General features: G+C 46.0%; 1 long non-coding RNA gene across 1 annotated transcript in view; it reads right to left on the reverse strand.

Annotated features, from left to right (window-relative positions):
- The window catches only part of LOC120638082, a 48392-nt gene extending 27184 nt beyond the window's left edge, over positions 1-21208 (reverse strand). The window contains exon 1 of the long non-coding RNA XR_005659563.1: positions 21139-21208. This is a non-coding gene — a long non-coding RNA (uncharacterized LOC120638082). The remainder of the gene's footprint in view (positions 1-21138) is intronic.
- Between the last annotated feature and the right edge of the window lie 1459 nt (positions 21209-22667).

A 22667-nucleotide genomic window follows, 5' to 3' on the forward strand; every position in this document is an offset into this window, starting at 1 on the left:
GGTCTTGACGTCCCTGATGGCTTTAGGGAAAGAGGCTGTGATGAGAGTTGTTTTGATTGCAGTCAGCATTACCAGCTTTTGCCTAAAACAGATCGGCCACAGGTGGCCTGATTAGTTCTCCAGGGTCTCTAGTCAGGCCCAGGAATGTGTGGACATGGAGAAAAGTGGGGGGCTTCTAAAATGGCACGGGTGAGCATATCAAGGTGCGTAAGGCCCCAGCCCTCTGACTCACACTGGGGAGGGCAGATAGTAATAATAAGAATTTGTTAAGAGCTTATTATGTGTTAGGGGCTATATTAAGCACTGGGGTAGATACAAGATGATTGCGTTTGACAGAGTCCATGTCCCACATTCATGCATTCATTCATTCGTGTTTATTGAGAGCTTACTGTGTGCAAAGCACATACTAAGTGCTTGGGAGAGTACAATATATAATAACCAACAGATATATTCCCACCCACATGGTGCTCACAGTCTTAATTCCCATTTTACAGGTACAGGAACTGAAGTACCGAGAAATTTAGTGACCTGCCCAGAGTCACACAGCAGACAAGCGACAGAGCGGTTAGAATGGATTAATCCTGTTTGGGATCTGCGGTCAGGAGGTGGCAATCTAAGATGCTCATTTCCTGGGCTTCAGGAAGTTCATGGGGAGGAGTGGGGAGGGAGAGAGGAAGGGGCGTGGGGCTTTCCTCAGGACTTTTGTGAAGTTTAACAGGGTTCTGGGGGGGTTTTCCTTCTGAACATTTGCTAGGGATGATCTTCTAGGAAGACCCTCTGGAAAGCAACTTTTGCATTCACACACACGATGGGAACCCAACATCTCCATCCTCACCCACTCTCCTCCTGGACAGGGCCCCTGGGGCAGCGGGGGGAGTGCACCGCTCCCTGGGTGAGCCATTGTTCCAGCCCTCCATTAGGGCCCTCGGGCCTAATAAAAGAAGAAAACTGTCATAGTTGTCAAGTACTTTCAGTGTGCCAAACACTGTGCTAAGCCCTGGGGTAGATGCAATACAATCAGAACAGTCCCCATCCCACATGGAGCTCACATATCTAAGGGGCAAGGAGTACAGGTATTTAACCCCCACTTAACAGATGGAGAAACTGAGGCGCAGAGATGTTAAGTGAGGGTATTGAGGGTATTGTCACAGGGTATAGTGAGAGGATTTTTTCTGGAGGAAAACTCCTTTAAGGCTCTGATTCTGCATGGAGCCATTCCCGCCCTTGGAGTTGGAGCCGGAACCACTAGTCCAGTCCTAGAGTCGCCGTAGACCGGGGCTAGCAAGTCTGTCTGATTGGCAAATATATCTCCATCCTAGTCTCCTCTCTGCTGTCTTGGCAGTTAGAGTGAGTCCAGACCAGCTTGCGGCGGGCACATGGAGCAGCTCAGAGCTACCAGCAATGCCAAGCAGGCAGCTGTCAATCAATCAGGCTTGAGAGCCAATCAGGAGTCCACCAGGGAAGTTCAATCACAGCCAACAATCCCCATCTGCACTGAAAGAATCCAACAGCTTTCAGCTAATTCAGAAAGGGTTCAACATAAATTACCATTTGCCAGCCACCATCGTCTTCAGAGAAACAGCGTGACCTAGTGGAAAGAGCAGAGGCTTGGGAGTCAAAAGACCTGCGTTCTAATCCTGCCTCCATCACTGGCCTGTTGTGTGACCTTGGGTGATTTTTCCGGGCCTCAGTTTCCTCATCTGTAAACTGGAGATTCAAAACGTGCTCTCCCTCCCCTTTTAGATTGTAAACTCCATGAGGAACGAGACTGTGTCCAACCTGATTAGCTCGTCTCTAGCCCAGAGCTTAGTATAGTGCTTGGCACATAATAAGTGCTTAACAAACACCATTATCGTTATCATCATCATAGTCATCACTACTCTCTGAATGTAGAGAATAGTACTAGTCCTTGGGGAATATACAGAATAATTAAAAGATAGCAATAAATCCATCAATCAGTGGTATTTTCTGAGCACTTACTGTGAGGCGAACACCTTATCAAGTGCTTGGGAGAGAAAACCTAGGCTATATAGTCCGCCCCTCTAATGTCAATGTACACACTGTGCCTCCATCTCATCTATCTTGCTCCCGATCCACTGCCTACATTCTCCCTCTTGGGAGGAACTCCCCCTTCACATCTAAAAGATCACCACTCTCACCATCTTCAAAGCCTAATTAAAATCACACCTCCTCCCTTTCCCAACCAGGCCCTCATTTCCTCTACTCTCTCTCCCTTCTGCGTTGCCCTGTGCCCTTGCATCTGTACCCTTTTAAGCACTTGGCATTGACCTCACAACACTTACATGCATACCCATAATTTATTTTATTGTTTGCCTCTCTCTCTGCATCGTAAGTTCTTTGTAGGCAGGGATCGCGTCTGCCAGCTTTCTCTATGTCCTCTTCCAATCGCTTAGTACAGTGCTCTGCACACAGAAAGCCCTCGGTAAATGCCACTGATTGAATGATCGATCCTTACAATTTAGGGACGATAGATAAAGTCCCCGCCCTTGAAGATCTTACATTCTAATTTTTCTCTGAGAGAAATGGGACTGGACATTAAGAAATACATGGATTTGGGATTCCTACGCCATAAACTCACCGCAGTCAGGGAACACGTCTATCAACTCTGCTGCTTTGTACTCTCCCCAGCGCTTAGTATTAGTGCTCTGTACACAGTGAGTGCTCAGTAAATACTATTGATCGACTGATCGGTTTTGGGGGGGATATGAAGAGAGGCAAATTTGGGGATTTTCCCAACTAGATGTAGCCAGAAAGATAGTAGTGGGGATGAGACGGTGGCAGTGAGACAAGATATTAGATGGAAAGAAACAGAGATTCCCTTGGGACTGAATGAAAGGTAGTAACCGACTTGCAAAAACCCCTGTTCTTTCTACTGGGTGGATTTGGATAAGTTGAGGAAGCGTGGGCTTCTGGGGCAGGAACTGAAAACTGGTAGATTATGAGTAGAAGAAGTGGTCCGGCCCGGTTTCCAATGGCGACTCAGAAAAAGGAAGTGATGGGGGAAGAGGGGCGAGGAGTGGGCAGGGAGAGTGGTCAGAAGGGGAGGAGTTTCAAAGGCCTGAAAATCCTCCGGGAGACTCTTCTGTCAGTCAGTCAGTCAGTCAATCATATTTATTGAGTGCTTACTATGTGCAGAGCATTGTACTAAGCACTTGGGAGAGTACAATACATAACAAACAGACACATTCCCTGCCCATATGAAAAATAACCCTCATCTCACAGAAACGGTCACACATTCAGATAGACAGTCTTACATTCTTAGTCACATCTCTTCCAGGGAATCAGCTGAGCCGAGGGGGTGGTAATTGTAGGGTCACGATATCCGTGGGGGACGCCCACTGTACTCTCACTCCCCAGGGAGGGATTTGTGCTGGGGGAAATGAGCTCACACAAGTGGGAAGGGCAAAGCCTCTGAATGCAAGACCTAATGGACCTAAGAACCAATGTCTCCCAGGGGCTCATTCTGGTGTTTATTCTTGGACACTCACACCCTCTAATAATGTTGGTATTTGTTAAGCGTTTACTATGTGCCGAGCACTGTTCTAAGCGCTGGGGTAGACACAGGGGAATCAGGTTGTCCCACGTGGGGCTCACAGTCTTAATCCCCATTTTACAGATGAGGGAACTGAGGCACCGAGAAGTTAAGTGACTTGCCCAAAGTCACGCAGCTGACAAGTGGCCGAGCCGGGATTCGAACTCATGAGCCCTGATTCCAAAGCCCGTGCTCTTTCCACTGAGCCAAGCTGCTTCTCTGCCCCATAGCACTTAAATAGAAAGATCCCGGTGCTTAGAATAGTGCTTGACACATAGTAAGCACTTAACAAATACCATCATCATCTTAATTCTCCATTGCTTCCTCATACCTATGACTGATTTTAGTGCCCGCCTCCCCCTAGCTCCTAGCCCCTAGCCCTTCTTCCGGTTCCTCAAAGTCCCCCCAAAATCGATCAGTCGATTGTCAGCTCTTTGAGGGCAGAAATCATGTCTACTAACTTAATGGTACCCTCCCACACACTTAGTACTCTGCTCTGCTCATAGGAAGCGTTCAAAAGATACTACTGACTGATTCGAGGTCTTGGGAGGGAAGAGGAGAGAGATTCAAAGGCAGAACTTTGTACGAGCTAGGTGCCCTCTTTAAACTCCCACTTAAGACCTCTCCAAGCTTGCACCGCTCCCACTCCCCCCACCACAACCGGATGCGGCCCTGATGATTCCCACATTGACACCGCCATGTTGGCTGGCAAGGAGTCAGCTTCCAAGCCAACCCTGGAGATAGGCCAGAAAGCCAGTAGGACAACTGGAGGAAAATGGGGAATGATTTTCATTGGGAACAAAGACCGCTATTGTCTCCAGGGAGAAACGGTCCTGCCTGATAATTAAAGGCTCCGGCTCCTTACGACCTCGGGAAGCCGGCTAGACAACATCTGGTAAGGCTAGGAGTCTGGTGTCGCCCCTTGTAAAGCCAAACCTTCCCAGGCCCTTGGGAGCCAGCCGGAGGCGACAGGAGAACCGGAAGAAGGGCTGGGGCATTTGTCTTGGGACATCTCGGCCCTGAGGAAGGATGCTTCTCTCCTTTCGTGACACTGACTGAAAACAAATGGCTTAGGTGCTCCTCACACTGGTTTTCCCTTTCCCCTTTAGATGTTTCAGGGAGGTGTCAGAGAGCTGACATTTTAACTGCCTGATTGGCCTAATTGCCCATATCCACTTTATCAGATCATAGTAAATGTCACAGACTCCACATGGTGAGAATTATAAAGTCTATCGGTAAAATGTTATGTGCTCTCTCCTTCTCTTTCTTGCATTCTTTCCATTACTCTCTTTCCTCTTTTCTCCCTACCTACCTCTCTCCATTCCTTTACCCCACCTCTCTCCCTTCTCCTCTCTTTCTCCCTTCCTTCCTTCCTCTTTCCCCATGACCCTCCCTCTAGGTTGACTCAGAAGGATCCAGGGCTTTGTCTTCCTACCCTATTTACACTGGATGGGTTAAATTCAATAAATATTCAATCCATCTCCTCGGGGCAAAGTTTTCCAAAAGCCTTAAAGAACCCCAGCTGACCTCTCCACCCCACACTCTCAAACTGTGGTTTCGGCAGAAAGGGCAGAGACATTTTTAACATGCTTTTCCCTAGACTGGACAAAGAGTTTCTTTTCATTTACATATTTACTGGCCTTATTTAAGGTCTTTCTCAATCCATCAGTCCATTAATCAACAGATCAATCAGTCAGTCATATCTATTGAGTGCTTATTGTCTGCAGAGCACTGTATGGACTAAGCACTTGGGAGAATACAATACAATGGAGTTGGTAGATGCTTTTTTTCTTTTTTCTTTAAATAGTATTTATAAAGTGCTTACCATGTACAAGCACTGTGCTAAGATCTGGGGCCAGTACACTCATTCAGGTCAGACATAGACCTTACAGGACTGGGCATATTCATCTAAATAGGATCGTGAGGTAGAAGCCTGAGAATTGATTTGAGAGCAGGTTTAGGAGATTTTCCCAATTCAGAAATAGCTGAAAGGTAGGTGGCCAGAGAGAGGTGAGATAGAGGACCTCTCTATCACTGTCGATGGCACGACCATCCTTCCCGTCTCTCAGGCCCGCAATCTCGGTGTCATCCTTGACTCGTCTCTCTCGTTCACCCCACACATCCTATCCGTTACCGAGACCTGCCGGTTTCACCTCTACAATGTCGCCAAGATCCCCCCTTTCCTCTGCACCCAAACGGCTACCTTACTGCTACGGGCTCTCGTTATATCCCGGCTAGACTACTGCATCAGCCTTCTCTCTGACCTCCCTTCCTCCTCTCTCGCCCCGCTCCGGTCTATTCTTCACTCCGCTGCCCGGCTCATCTTCCCGCAGAAACGATCTGGGAATGTCACTCCCCTTCTTAAACAACTCCAGCGGTTGCCTATCGACCTCCGCTCCAAACAAAAACTCCTCACTCTAGGCTTCGAGGCTCTCCATCACCTCGCCCCTTCCTACCTCTCCTCCCTTCTCTCTTTCTACCGCCCACCCCGCACGCTCCGCTCCTCCGCCGCCCACCTTCTCGCCGTCCCTCGGTCTCGCCCGTCCCGCCGTCGACCCCCGGGCCACGTCCTCCCGCGGTCCCGGAATGCCCTCCCTCCTCACCTCCCCCAAACTGATTCTCTTTCCCTCTTCAAAACCCTACTTAAAAATCACCTCCTCCAAGAGGCCTTCCCAGACTGAGCTCCTCTTCTCCCTCTACTCCCTCTGCCACCCCCCCTTTACCTCTCCGCAGCTAAACCCTCTTTTTCCCCTTTTCCCTCTGCTCCTCCACCTCTCCCTTCCCATCCCCACAGCACTGTACTCGTCCGCTCGACTGTATATATTTTCATTACCCTATTTATTTTGTTAATGAATTGTACATCGCCTCGATTCTATTTAGTCGCCATCGGTTTTTACGAGACGTTCTTCCCCTCGACTCTATTTATCGCCATCGTTCTCGTCTGTCCGTCTCCCCCGATTAGACCGTAAGCCCGTCAAACGGCAGGGACCGTCTCTATCTGTTGCCGACTTGTTCATCCCAAGCGCTTAGTACAGTGCTCTGCACATAGTAAGCGCTCAATAAATACTATTGAATGAATGAATGAATAAACTGGATAATCCAGCTTCTGGATAACTCAACTGATGGCTCCAGATTTAACAAGTCTGAAGACGAGTGTGCTAGCAGATGTTCCGATGTGCTTGGTGTTCCCTGATGGAACAGTGTCTTCTGCTCTTTATAAAGTCAGCAAGATTGATGAGGAATGACCTCGGGGGAAGCAAAGCACAAATGAAAAGAACCAACGCGTTTTAGTGGATAAAGCACAGGCCTGGGAGTCAGAGGTCCTGGGTTCTGATCTAAGACCTGCCACTTCTGCTGTGTGACCTTGGTCAAATCACTTGTCTTCTCTGGGTCTCAATTACCTCATCTGTAAAATGAGGATTTAGACTGTGAGCCCTTTGTGGGTCATGGACTTTGTCCAACCTGATTAGCTTGTATCTACCCCAGAGCTTAGAACAGTGCCTCTCACATAATAAGCAATTAACAAATTCTACAGGGGAAAAAAAGGGGCAGAGATTTGAGGCGGCAAGAGGGTGGATACTCCAGGATAAAGGGGAGTGATCCCTTTAGCATAACTGGCTGGAGGACGGGGTAAGGCCTGGAGCTGCAGTACCACAGGGCCCCCGAGAAGAACGTTTCCCCAGCATAAGGCTCCCCATCACTCTCCACGACACCTCCCAGCAGTCCTATCCTGCCCCTGGTTGAGTCAGGAACCCCGTCCGACCCGGCAGAAGCTGGGAGAGGGAGTCTTGGGATCCCAGCTGCTAACCCAGAGCCCGAGGCAGATACTGTAGTTCCCTCTTCTAGATATCCCCTCCCACGGCACTCCCCCATCTCACCAGGCTACCCACTTCCGGTCTAAAGGACTGAAAGCTCCCTGTGGGCAGGGCTGATGATGATGTTGCTATTTGTTAAGCGCTTACTACGTGCAGAGCACTGTTCTAGGCTGTCTACCAACACTATTGCATTGTACTCTGCCAAGAGCTTAGTACAATGCCCTGCACATAAGGCTGTCTGAGAACTCCCTACTGGGGGCTGAGCCTCTCCAGCATTGCCCGAGGTCATCCCAGGCCTCTAGGGTTCACCCTGCCTGGGCCCGCACTCTACACTTGTCATTCAGTCAAGCAATCATATTTATTGAGCACTTACTTGTGCAGAACACTGTACTAAGCTCTCGGGAGAGTACAGAATAACTATAAACACATTCTTTGCCCACAGCGAGCTTACTGCCTAGAGGAGGAGACAGAAAGTAATATAAATAAATAAAGTACAGAGATGTACATAAGTGCTGCGGGGCTGGGCGCGGGGATGAATCTGGTCTTCGGCCAGAGCCAGAGTGGGGCCTGGGGTTTTGCCGGGTCTTCCTCTTGATGGCAGGTTTCATACACAAAGGGGACACACAGAGAGAGAGAATGAGAGAGAGAGAAACATAGGGAGAGAGAATAAGAGAGAGAAACATAGTGAGAGAAAGAGAGAGAGAAACACACACACTGCCCAGCCATAAAAGGAAATTCACAATTACACCTGAGACCCTGGCCGATTTTGTAATTGGAGCCAGAGGCTTCCTCTCCACGGGGACAATGGGAGTGTCTGACCTCACAGCTGTTTGAACTGGGCTCCCAGTTTCGCTGAGATCAGGTCTCTGACAAGACCCGGGAAGGAACAATCGGGACCCAAAAGGAACCAAAATATTGACTTGTCCTCTCTCAAAACCCAGCTACCCCTTGCTCCTATAAACGCTTTCCCCTTTACACTCTTTTTCACTCCCATGTTCAAAATGAAAAGTTTCCACATCCAATTGGAACTCAGTCATGTGTTACTATTTTCAGTGAGAAAGTCTACTCAGCCTATGAATATTTGCCCCCATAGAAATGGAATTACGGCCTCATGAAAGGGGACTATTCCTATAATTCACTTAATTAGCTACAATTATTATACTTGATCATTTCACACAAGAAGGCTAGCCTCATGTCCCCTGGGTCCTATGGCACTGGTTTTTGCCAATTAGAGGTTGCTCATTTACAGACACCTTCATCTCCGTGCTGGTTGTAAATCCTAATTTTGGAGGGGCTTCCCCAGAGTTCCAGAAATCTCCCTTAAAGTCCCAGAATGTCCTCAACCTTGAGGCTATGCAAGGTTTACTGGGAAATGCAGCCCTTAGAAATAATAATAATAGTAATAATGATAATAATAATAAAAACAATAATAATAGCATTTGTTAAGCTTTCACTATGGATCAAGCATTGGGGTAGATACAAGTTAATCAAGTTGGACACAGTTCCTGGTCAGAGGGATCTCACAGTCTAAGAAGGAGGGGGAACAGGTATTGAAGCTCCATTTTCAGATGAGGTAACTGAGGCACAGAGAAGTGATTTGCCCAAGGTGACACAGCAGATATATGGCAGAGCTTGGATTAGAACCCAGGTCCTCTGGCTCCCAGGCCATGCTCTTTCCATGAGGCCATGCAAGCTATGAGGCATCGAGGCCTTCCCCTGCTGCCATCTTTGAAGGGGTGGTGTTAGACTGGTCCTATTTCACAAAGTCCAGGCGGGAGATGAGAGGCAGTCCTCCCCAAGAGGAGCTTTAGGAAATGACTTCCTGGCCACTCAGCTCTTTGGAGCTTGTCCCCTTTCAATCTTTCAATATCCAGTCTTCCCTGTCACCCTAACTCCCTACCCTCTTTCTCAGTTAGGTGAGAGGGATGACAGTGGAATCAGAACTGGACCCAGGAACTGGGGTTAGTGAGCAGTTTTGCTTTGTTTTCTGCAGTAGGGCTTTCCAGTCCCAGGCCTCTGTTCATAGATTCTAGCCTGAAGTGGGGAGAAAAGGACACAAAGCTAGTCAGGGCCAAAAGGGCGTTAATGATAGTGTATTAGACAGCCCGGTGGTGGATAATTCCTCAAGTAAATAAGTGTAATCTTGGCTTTACATTGTTTAGACTTGCAGAGCCTCAAGGGAATACAGAGAATTACTCTGATTCAGAGTGTGCCGGTGAGGTGATTGGAGGACGGGTGGGAAGGGAGTGGGAAAGTGCCGGGGAGGCGGAAGAGGGAAATGAGATGATTGTGGGGGCCGAGGAGTGGGAGAGGCAGAGTACTGGCTTCTGCCATACCGTGGACTGTGTGAGCTCTCCATTTCGCTGCCCAGAGGATTGGTAGGAAATTTAAGGATAAACTGGTCCTTCTTCAAATCTTTGGGGTTAAGGTTCTTGGGTCACAACAGAATGATTGTAAGAAATTCCACGGTACACTGGCCCTTCCTCAAATCTTCCAGGTTCAGGCTCTTGGGTCATAGGTATTTAAGGGATTAGGGGAGACCGAAATGTGGATGGTACGTGGCTCTTTCCTTCTAATGTTGGTATTTGTTGGTATTTGTTAAGCGCTTACTATGTGCCGAGCACTGTTCTAAGCGCTGGGGTAGACATAGGGGAATCAGGTTGTCCCACGTGGGGCTCACAGTCTTAATCCCCATTTTACAGATGAGGGAACTGAGGCGCAGAGAAGTGAAGTGACTTGCCCACAGTCACACAGCCGACAAGTGGCAGAGCTGGGATTCGAACTCATGAGCCCTGATTCCAAAGCCCGTGCTCTTTCCACTGAGCCACGCTGCTTCTCATCCTCATTCTCATTCTCTTCTAGCAAGAACCACCCTGCTTAATTCGGACCCTCAGATTAGTCCAGAAAGATGCTTGACAAAGCTCCCTAACCAAGACCACGTCTAAGGAGTACTTCACTGTCCCAGGATGCTTGAGCCGATTATCCGAGAACACTCTTACTCCCTTGTCCAAGTATGTTTTATTCCACTGCCCAAGGATATTTTACTCCATTGTCCCAAAATGCTTTATCCCATGACATACTCCAGTGCATACAGTTCTGCCATCACACATGGTTCTAGAAATCGAAGGGCAATGCAATCCTGTCTGCCCTTGGCGGCTGGATTTTTGAAGGAACTCTTTGTGTGCATTCTGGGGGCTTTGGAGTGGGTGAGTACTAGAGTCTAAGGATTCCCAATGACACAAACCTTGCGTTACAAAACAACCGACAGTGAGTCCTTTACCTGAACAAGCAATCAGGGTCTGGGGTAGGAAAAACCAGTGGTGAATTCTTCTGTTTCTGTCTGTGCTACATCATAAGATAGAGGCCCAGAGGAATAAAATTTTGGGAGGCCAGACCAAGGTAAAGTAAGCTGAAGATTTGCGGGGGCATTCCTAGAGAGTGGACACTTACTTTTCTTTTTGCTGGGCTCCCGTTCTCTTGTAGGCAGAATTGATTCCCTGAGAGGCGGTGGCAGAAAGGAGACAGGGTCGGCAGTCAGTAGTATTTATCGAGCTCGTACTGCTTGCAGTGCACTGTAGCACAGTGAGAAGCTGCACTGCCTAGTTGATAGAGCATAAGCCTGGAACTCAGAAGGATCTGGGTTCTGATTCTGACACTGCGGTCATCTGCTGTGCGGGCTTGGACAAGTCATTTCACTTCAAATTCATTTGGTAATGAATTGTACATCGCCTCGATTCTATTTAGTTGCTATTTAGTTGCCATTGTTTTTACGAGATGTTCTTCCCCTTGACTCTATTTATTGCCATTGTTCTTGTCTGTCCATCTCCCCCGATTAGACTGTGCGCCCGTCAAACGGCAGGGACTGTCTCTATCTGTTGCTGACTTGTTCATCCCAAGCACTTAGTACAGTGCTCTGCACATAGTAAGTGCTCAATAAATACTATTGAATGAATGAATTCCCTGCTCCTCAGTGACCTCACCCGTAGAATGGGGATTAAGACTGTGGGCCCCATGAGGAACACGGACTGTGTCCCACTGATTGACATCTGTCTACCCCAGAGCTTAGTGTAGTGCCTGGCACATAGTAAGAGCTTAACAAATACCATTAAAAAAAAAAAAGTGGACTGTATAAGTGGACTCCTTAGACGTGGTCTTGGTTAGGAAGCTCTGTCAAGCATCTTTCTGGACTAGTCTGAGGGTCTGAATTAAGCAGGGTGGTTCTTGCTAGAAGAGAATGAGAATGAGGATGAGAAGGAGAAGGAGAGAGCCACATACCATCCACATTTAATTCTCCCCTAATCCCTTAAATACCTATGACCCAAAAGCCTGAACCTGGAAGATTTGAGGAAGGGCCAGTTTACCGTGGAATTTCTTACAATCACTCTGCCGTGACCCAAGAGCCTTAACCCCAAAGATTTGAAGAAGGGTCATTTTATCTTGAAATTTCCCTTCCCTCCCTCCCTTTGATTCAATCTTATTTATTGAGTGCTTACTGTGTGCAAAGCACTGTACTAAGCACTTATATTATTTGCTAAGTGCTTACTCCATGCCAGGCAACGTTCTAAGTTCTGGGAAATATCTAAGATAATCGGGTTGGACACAGTCCCTGTCCCACAAAGTGCTCACAGTCTTAACCCCCCTTTTACAGATGAGGGAACTGAGGCACAGAAAAGGGAAGTGACATGCCCAAGGTCACACAGCAGAAACCACTCTCTTCATCTTCAAAGACCTGCTGAAATCACATCTCCTCCCAGAGGCTTTCCCTAACTAATCCTTCCTTTCCCCACTCTATTCACCTTCCCCTCTGTGTTGCCTAAGGCCTTGGGTCTGTACCCCTCAAATACTTTGATATTCACTCCACATGCAACCCCGCAAGCACTTATGTTCTTATCCTTATACTCTACTGCTCCCCTGTCTGTAATTTATACTCATGTCTTCCTCACTCGACTAGACTCTTAGCAGCCCCGAAGACAGTCTCATGTCTACCAACTCGATACTCGATCGGATTGCACTCTCCCAATCACTTAGTACAGTGGTCTGCACACAGCAAGCACTCAATAAATATCACTGATTGACTTACTGATTGATGGGTCCTGGAAAAACCTTAAGAATTATTTAAATAAGTAATAACACTAACCATTCAAGTTATGGAAAATAAAACCACATGTATCTGCTTCATGAGACTTGTTGTCCATTTATGTAAAGAGACATTTATGTAAATTGTTTTGCTGATGCAGGATGGGTGTGGGAGAGACTGTTTTTTTCTATTTCTCCTCTAACTCAATATTTGTTCCCCTCAAAACGTTAAAATGGTCTGTTAAACCGCGAATAGAGCTCTGAATTGAAGAAATTCATTCATTCAATCTTTCAAAGACAGAAAGGAAAACATTTTCCCGCCTTAGTCTTAAACTGGGCAGTACTTTAAAGTTTTCCAAAAAATGCTTTGTCCTACAGATTAAACTCCCTGTCACTTTCCTGAGGCAGCAGGGCCCTAGCGGCTGGAAGTCAGGAGACCTGAGTTTTAATCCCAGTTCTGCCTCTGGTCTGCTATGTAACCTTGGGTATGTCACTTAACATCTCTGTGCCTCATTCTTTATCTCTAAGAGGGGATAATAACTTCTCGCCAGGAAATAATTGACGGACTCTCTTTAGAAAAATTTCAAGTGTTATGAATTTTCATGGCATTATCGTTCTCTGGGAAACTCATCAAACTCCGACAGCATCAATTCAAGTTATTAGACAAAGCTGCATTTCAGCTGATAGCTGGGACTCGGTTGCCGAGGACAGAGCAACCCAGCATACTGCCAGCAAGAAAGGAACAGCTCTTTTTAAGCAAAAGCTTCGTAAGGAATGGGAGACAAGGAGGTAAAAGAGAAAACAGAGACAGGCACTGTCAACGTTAAAGCCCAACGACACAAGATGGGGTGGCCATTTTGTGTACTCACTGTGGCTGAGGCTGTGGATCCTGCATTGGCCTTTTCTGACACTCACAGGTTCGTAGGTAAACTTCACTATCAGTGGTGACTTCAAATAGGAAAAATACCTATCTACCTATTAACAGTTTTGATTGAGTCCTTACTGTCTGTAGAACACTGTATAAGAGCATGGGAGAATAAAAAACAACAGAGCTGATAGACACATTTCCTGTCCATCTATCAATCTATTAGTGAACAATCAATCCATCAATCAGTGGCATTTATTGAACTCTTGCGATGTGTACAGAGTTGTGCTAAATGCTTGGGAGAGTAAAATATAACAGATTGGTAGACACCATTTATCGATCTGATAAGGAACAATCAGTGAATCCATAGTATTTTTTGAGCATACTGTGTGCGAAGCACTGTACTAAGTGATATTGGGAATTGATTCTTCCTCAAAGAACTTAAAGCACTGCAAGAGGGAAGGAGGGAAAAGGGAGGATGTGAGGGACAAAGAAAAGGTGGATGGGAGGGAGAGAAGCAGAGCGTGGCCTAATATTTATTTTGTTAATGAATTGTACATCGCCTTGATTCTATTTAGTTGCCATTGTTTTTACGAGATGTTCTTCCCCTTGACTCTGTTTATTGCCATTGTTCTTGTCTGTCCGTCTCCCCCGATTAGACCGTAAGCCCGTCAAACGGCAGGGACCGTCTCTATCTGTTGCCGACTTGTTCATCCCAAGCGCTTAGTACAGTGCTCTGCACATAGTAAGCGCTCAATAAATACTATTGAATGAATGAATGAATGGATAGAGCACGGGCCTGGGAGTCAGAAGGTCATGGGTTCTAATTCTGACTTTGCCACTTATCTGCTGCGTGACCTTGGGCATGTCACTTCATTTCTCTATGCCTCAGTTCCCTCATCTGTAAAAGGGGGGTTAAGACTGTGAGCCCTATGTGGGACAGGGACTGTGTCCAACCCGATTATCTTATATATTCCCCAGCACTTAGAACAGTGCCTGGCATATAGTAAGCACTTAACAAATAATATAAGTGCTTAGTACAGTGCTTTGCACACAGTAAGCACTCAATAAATACGATTGAATGAAAGGAAGGGAAGGACGGATGGAGGGAGGGAGAGCAGAAAGGAAGCATGTTACCTTCCATTTTAAAGATGAAGGAGCTGGAACTGACCCAACGCATTCCCGCCACTTTTCCAGTTACAACCAGCTTTTCCTATCCCATCCAGGGATGGGCAGTCGCTGGACTGAAGGCTATATCAGGTTTTCATTATCTACTCCGTGTGCAAAACTCAATAGGATGGTTATTGAAATTCACTCAGTAATCTGTAGGATTTCAAGCCAGAAGCTTCCTTTCCCTTCTCTCTAAAACATATTTTCAAAGAGCAGATTAACAGGCTTGAAATTGCATGAAAAATAGAGGCCGGAATTGTTTTCAACCTTCATTTTTACTCTCTCACCAAGCAATAAAACTCTGATCTGTGAATTCAATTTCATTGCTAAATCCCTGGATGTCACCCTGGGCATTCTAAGGTCCGCACGTTCTGACTCGTACTAGTACCTGACGAATAATATCCTTCAGCAATTCCTCTGTGCTATAGTTTACTTATTAGTTATATGCTGTGCTAAGCAGTAGGGTAGATACAAGATAATCAAATCAGACATGGTCCCTGACCCATCTGGGGCCTACAGTCTAAGGAGGAGGGAGAAGGGGCATTTAATTCCTATTTTAAGGATGAGGAAAGAGAAGACCAGAGAAGATAAGTGACTTGCCCCAAGTTACACAGCAAGAAGGTGGAGGAACAGGAACTAGGACTCAGGTCTCAACCTCCCTGACTGTCACCATATCTGGTCCATCAATCAAGAGCATTTATTGAGCACAGAGCACTGTACTAAGTTAACACTGTACTTAGCTCTAAATCCATGGTCCACCACACCCCATTTAGCTCCTGGGCTTGGTCCTTCAAGATGCCTAAAACTTACTTTAAAACACAGAGGCCAAAGAGGGTCCCATCCCTTTCATGCCCTTCTTGCCTACAGTTTGTATTGCTTCCCTTCTTCCAGTTAGATAATTTTTCACAGTTTATGGTTTAAATCCTCTCTGACCTCTGGCACAGTGATGTGAGTATAACCTCAGGGGAGAAGAAGGAAGGTCTCATCTTTTTTTGTTGTTGTTAATAGTACTTTTTAAGCCCTTACTATATTCCGGCACTCTACTGAGCACTGGGGTAGATGCAAGCTGATCAGACTGTAAGCCCGTCAAACGGCAGGGACTGTCTCTATCTGTTGCCGACTTGTTCATCCCAAGCGCTCAGTACAGTGCTCTGCACATAGTAAGCGCTCAATAAATACTATTGAATGAATGAAAGGTTGGACACAGTTCCTGTCCCACATGGGGCTCATAGCCTTAATCCCCATTTTGTAGGTGAGGTAACTGAAGCTCAGAGAAATTAAACGATTTACCCGAGGTGACACAACAGATAAGTGGCAGAGCCAGGATTAGAAGCCAAATCCTTCTGACTCCCAGGCCCTTGCCCTATCTACGAGACCATACTCCTTCTCATCTATTAAACTCCCTCTATCCTGGTTTGCTCGGCACCCATAAAAGGCAAGAGGTGAAAGAATGGTTTAGTCTCTCTCTCCCTCTTTCTTTCTCTCTCTTTCCTTCATGCTCTCTCAAACACCCATAGAAAACTGCAAAGGTAGGGACTTACTCTGGCTCTCTTCCAGATCAATTGCTTTGACCTTTTTGATTTCCCCACTGCCCTGCAAGTTTGTGACCCTCTGGACAGACACAACATTGCCCTATTTGATAAACATTGACTTAACCTTTCTTGTCATTCTCTGTCAACTTTCCATGGCTCATTCTATTCCAGAGCCCGAATCCCACTGGAAACAATGTGCTAGGAGGAGGTGGGTGGAGTTCAGAGACCAGGCATTAAGCACCATTTTACTGTCCTCCATAGGCTTGATCGGTTCAATCAGCCTGAAATACTTTCCTAAGGTACCCGTGGAATATTTTCCCGATTGCCAAATCTACTCCTGGATCTACCTGTTGCCTCCTCGTCTCTTCCGTGCCTGAAAACCTGCTGTAATTTTGTCACCCTCTGCTCCCAAATCATCATCATTACTTGTTTTATACAGTGCCTTTCTACTCAAGAGCTCAAATCATTTTCACACATTTTTATCTCATTTCTCCTCCATTTTTAATTTGCTTCTTCGGCTCGAGAACGTGCTCGGGGTGCCGTACGAGACAGCGCTGCTCGAGAAGGAAGAGGCCCTCGGTTCTGGGTGATTTCACCTCGGAGGTCTGAGTGCCCGGCCTGGTTAGCCTTTTGCCAGGACAAGTCAAAGATATGCTGGTGTACCCTGGCTACTCCCTCTCAGATCATTATACCTGGTTCTCCCAGAGAATGCGGGATTTAGGGGAGAGATCCCGGAGTTAGGATCAGTAGTCCATCTATCAGTCGTATTTACCGAGTGCTTACTGGGTGCAGAGCACTGTACTAAGCACTTGGGAGAGTACAATAAAACAGAGGTGGTAGACACGATCCCTGTTTATAAGGAGCTTAATGTCTAGAGGTGCGAGAGGGGGAAATCAAGAGACCTAGCGTCTAAACTTCTAAGCTCCATTCTAATCCAGGCTCTGCCACTTGTCTGCCGTGTGATCATGAGCAAGTCACTTCACTTCTCTGTGCTTCAGTTACCTCAGCTGTAAAATGGAGATTAGAACTGGGAACCCCATGTGGGATTGGCTTGTATCTACCCCAGCACCTAGCATAGTGCCTGGCACATAGTAAATGCTTAACAAATCCCATCATTACTATTATTATTATTATTATTATTAATGAGCTTCTCTCTGCCTCTTGCCTGCTGTGTGACCTTAGGCAAGTCTTTGTGTTGTCTAGCGTCCTTATCTGTAAATTGGGGACTGAATATCTGTTCTAATCCTTAGACTGTGAGCTCCGTGAGAGACAGGATCTGTGTCTGATCTGATTGGCCTGTATCTTCCAGATTTTAGCACAATGCTTGGCACTTAGCGCTTAACACACCTCACAATTATTATTATTATGATTAGAATTAAGATGGGGGTGGTATTAAGGAAAACACGCTCTAGAGCCTTCACCCAAACCGGCCACAACATTTGGGAGCATAAGCGTTCCTTCCTGTGCTGCTCTGTAGACAAATAGGCGGTCAGGGCTGGACAAGAGAGCTGTAATTTCCTAAGAGTGACTCTCTGACTATGAGGCCTGTGCTCTTTCCACTAGGCCACACTGCTTCTCTCTATTACTCCTATTGAGCACACACTCTTCTAAGTGCTTGGGAAAGTACAGTAGCATTGGTAGACACAGTCCCTGCCCTCAAAGAGCCGACTATCTGATAGGGTTGAGAAATATTAATGCAGCAGGTACGGGAGGTGATGGGGAAGGAAGGATTTATTTGAGTAATGGAGTTTGAAAAATGGATAAATTTGATTCATTTCAGCCCAAATAGGGGCCTTTTGGGATACTCCATTCCAGTTCCCGTAATACTCTATGGCATTTTACCATCTTCATATGAAGCTGATTCATCCCGCTATCTTACACATCTTACTGCTTCCTCTTTAAAATATGTCCCTTTGAATAAAGACCTAGATAGCAGAGTTGGACTAGGAGTCCCTTGGTCTCTATAGCAACCATGATAGATTCCCACAAGTCATAGAGAAAAAAAGATACTTGTCTTCTCAGAAAACAACACAAACCTCATGCGTCTTCTCCTCTTACTAGAAACCGAAAAAAAGGAGCACTTCATCGGCTAAGGGCTATAGGAAGAGCAAGTATGTCTACACCCTGGTTGCTTCATGACCCAAGACCGAACCAAGGGCCAATAGTCGAGCCAGCTTTCCTATTCTAGGACACCTTCAGTCAGCAGAACTAGAGAAATAAAATGGATGATGTTAATTGAAATGTCTGTACTGCTCCCTTTTCTGGGTAGGGTTTTGTTGTCATTAACAAGAAGGTTCTTTCAGTGTTTAGAGATCTAACTCGGTGCCACCTTTTGCCAACTCTTTGAGGAGCAATTTTGCCCAGCAAGGGTCCTGTGCCATACAGTACCAATAATTGGAGAAGCAGCGTGGCTTTGTGGATCGAGCACGGGCCTGGGAGTCAGTAGGACTTGGGTACTAATTCCGGCTCTACCACGTGTCTGGTGTGTGACCACGGGCAAGTCATTTAACTTCTCTGTGCCTCAGTTACCTCATTTGCAAAATGGAGATAAGAGTGTGAACCCCAAGTGGTACAAAGACAGGGTGTCAACCTGATTAACTGGCATCTACCCCAGTGTTTAGAACAGTGCTTGGCACATAGTAAGCCCCTAACAAATACCATACTTATTAGTGTTGATCATCATAATGATGATGGCATTCACTAAGCCCTTGCTATATACTAGAAACAACATAAACATATTGGACATGATCTCTGTCCCACATGGGGCTCACCATACAAAAGGGAGGGAAGCAGGGAATTTTAACTCCATTTTACAGAAGAGGAAATTGAGGCCTATAGAAGTTAAGTGATTTACCCAAGATCCCACAGCAGGTTAGTTGCAGAGGTAGGACTAGAACCTGAGTCTCCTGACTCTCCTTCCACTAGTACAGGAAAGTCAAATGCACGCTAGTTCCTATGAGTGTCTCTGAGATCCTCAACCACAGACTCTCTATTCCAGGACTGCTCCTTCATAAGGGATTTCTCCATTTGTTGAAGATTGGCCGTGCATACGGGAAGTTAGTCAACAAGCTTAGTGAATCCGTCCTCATGACAAGTGAACTGGGAGAATCAAGCCACTATCTGGCAGATGTTTTCCACGTAGATGTCCCAACTGGATCATTCAGGCTAAAAATAGATTATTTCACCTGAATGATCCTGTTCAACCTGTCACTTCACAGACATTTTGTCCCCTCTCAACTTTTTAAAATGGAATTTGTTAACCGCTTACTATGTGCCGGGCACTGTATTAAGTTCCGAGGTAGTTACAACTAATCAGGTTAGACTCAGTTCCCACATGAACTCACAGACTTAATCCCCATTTTATAGATGAAGGAACTGATGACCAAAGAAACGAAGTGACTCTCCCAAGGCCAAGCATCAGTGGGAGAGCCGGGATTAGAACTCAGGTCCTCCTGATTCCCAGGCCCTAACCATGAGGCCACGCTGCTTCCCTTTGACCCAGTGACCTACTCTCCCCATTGGCAGTGCAGAATCACTGACCATATCTGCTGGAGAAGATGCATTTTGGAGAGGATGGTTTCCAACAAAACATCCCTCTTGGGCTCAAACCTTCCCGGATTAAATCTAATTCTTACGATTAGCTGGAGGTATTCAGACTCCACTAGTGGGGAAATGGGGTCAATGGTGCTTTCAGTAAGAGTGCCACACAGAAAGAGGTGACAACTAGTCTCATCCTAAAGATTTCTCCTGGAAACTTGGTGGTAGGATCTCTGTCTGACTGACAGCAGCGCTTCAACTCTTCCAACTCCCATTTCCTTGCCCCCACCCCACTGCAACCGCTAGAATTTCAGGAGAGGGATGGACTTAAATTAATCCTCGTCCATCCTTTGGAAAGTAGAGGTAATACCTTTCCAGCATTCTAATGTTAAACGACTGAAGACATGATCTGGGGGCACAGGACTTGAATAAACTGGATGCTTATTTAAAGCAGATTTCTGAATTCTCATTTCTAATTCAGGCTTCAGCAGGATGAGGAGCGAAGCACAGAGGCCCCAGGACACACAGAAAGCATGTCCATCAGATGGACTCTCAACTAATCAGGAACACCCAAGAAAAATCTAGTCACCCAACCGAAGCTCCTTTTCCATCCAGCCCGTGATTTCCATCGAACAAGTGATTTCAGCCAATCTTGAACTATTCCACAGAAACGCACAGTTGGCAAGTCACCACTTGGCTGGAGTGAAATCGCAAAGGATGTAGGTATCCCCCAACCAGACCAGACCATTGGGTGCAAAACTTGGGGTGCAGCATTCTGGGAGTCACCCAGGAGGAACAAGACTCTGGAACTAACAGTTGTATCGCACTTCTATGGTAATTGACGAACCCAGGAGAAATCTAGGGAAGTGAGCGCAGGCCACGAGAGACCTAACTGAAGAACAAATCTATTGTTTATGATCATTCCCCACCAGGGTTAACTGCCAGAGAGCAGAGAATTACTGTAGTATATTATGCCATATAGTCAATAACAGTATCGCCCTATTATTCTCTTTAGAACATTTGCTACAAATAAGCATTTGCTTTATCCAAGTCCTGTGACCCCCTAATCCTTCCTTTAATTGTTTAACTATATAGTGCTGGAAGATACTGCCTCCACACTCCAAAGAATGATGGATGGTAATGATTCATTTTTTCATGAATGCCTTTCTAATTTGAGTCCACCTTCAGGATTTTTGCACGGCAGATACGTCCCCTGTCACTAAGAAATGTTGAATGAAATTTTCTAAATGACCTCGGGGAAAATACCTCCAAAGCCTGCCATTCAAACGACTCAAAGAGAGCTCCCCAGTGACCCAAACCATAAACCGGGCATAAAACAGATGTTCCAACTTAATATCTCTTTCGGTATCAACAAATCCTTCTTTCCCGGTTTAATATAGCAATAACGGCTCTCCCATGTTGTCAAGCTTAGTGAAAGGTCGGGTCGGGGTAAATTCATTAAATCTATCTAATTCAGCACATCAAGCCCTCGGGACTTTAGCCAAAGAGTTGAGAGAGTCTGCGAATCTTTCTTCTAGTTTTTCTTAAATTCCCACCGAACCCGAGAGCAGGATAACTATTAGCTCTTACCTCAGAGAAGCTTCGGGACAGAAGCCAGAGTGAGTGGGGAATTTCAGCTTTTAAGGCAGCAGCATGGCCTAGAATTAGCAAGCATATGACATTCATTCATTCTGTAGCATTTATTGAGCGCTTATTTGTGTGCAAAGCACTGTACTAAGCACTTGGGAAAGTACAAAATAACAATAAACAGACACAGTCCCTGCCCACAGCGAGCTTCCAGTGAGTCAGGAGTCCCAGCTCCAATAGTGGCTTGCTGTGTGACCACAGGCGAGTCACTTAATCTCTCTGGGTCCCAGTTTTTTTATCTGCAAAATGGGAATAAGATTCCTGCTCTCTGGACCTTTTATGTTTTGCCGCTATATGGGGAGGGAGCTCTATCTGAGATGATTGTCTTGTATCTGCTCCAAGTTTGGCACATATGGTGCTCTGCACAAAATGCTTAATACATATTATTTTCACTACTATTACATAATGAGTGCTTTAATAAATACCTTCATCATTATTATGATGATGTAGAAAACTCATGAAGGTGTGTTCCTCCGGCCTAGAACCAGCCAATCGTGACTGAGGTACTTCTGCATCAAAGCAAACTGTTTTCTCTTTAATACCAGAGTTTTCCTTTCTCCAGACAAAATGGAGTCCTGTAGAATGGGGCAGATCAAGTCAATCAAATGGGTTTTGATTGAAATCGTTGCTATGGTGATGAAATTTGAACTGGAGATTGAGAGGGAAGAGGTGGACACTGTCCCCAAACAAAGCTAGGGCTTATGATGGGATGGTAAGTGGTTTGTTTTGAAAATGCTGGGACATTCTCTGTGTTAAAGGACTGGTGCTGAAGCAAAATGTGAAGGTCGTCTGGGATCCTACACATCAAAGTGGGTTTTGTGTGGTGTGAAATTTCAGGGAGGGCTGTTGGAAATTGCAATGGGAGGGGCCCCAGGCAAGTCTGTGCTATGAGGATGACTCCATATCTTCACTGGGAGACATCAGCCTAAATTCTACTAGGGATGATCTCCCTTTCATTGCACTAGACAAAGGATGACTTCAAAACACGAGCTAGCACCTTTTCCTCTGGACATCCACATAGTCAGCAATAAAATGGGTCAGAAAAGAGGAAGCTGGGAACTTTTCCTAAGACGCTCCCAATTTTGAATTCTAATGGGAATCAAGCGGTCGATAGTATTTATTAACTGCCTGCTGTACTATACGCGTGGGGGGAGCTCAGTAGACTTATAAGATAAATACTATTGAACGAATCTGATCCCTGCTCTCAAGTACCTTACAATCTACCTTACACACACACACACACTCTCTCTCTCACACATACACACACACACAAAACTAAATGCAGAGAAGAGAAAAAAGGGAATGGAAAGAGTCTAAAGATTCTAAAGCCATTGAACCTCCATCACCCCAAACAGCAGGGTGTTATAGATGGAAGGGATCATTTCTGATGCAGTTTTGGGGGAGGAATTGCATTAGTGGAAAAGGAGAAAAAAGGAAAGCTTTGAGCAGAATCTCCAGAGAGGCAGATGTGG

The sequence above is a fragment of the Ornithorhynchus anatinus genome, chromosome X2 (genome assembly GCF_004115215.2).
Source record: "Ornithorhynchus anatinus isolate Pmale09 chromosome X2, mOrnAna1.pri.v4, whole genome shotgun sequence".
NCBI classification, from domain to species: Eukaryota; Metazoa; Chordata; class Mammalia; order Monotremata; family Ornithorhynchidae; genus Ornithorhynchus; species Ornithorhynchus anatinus.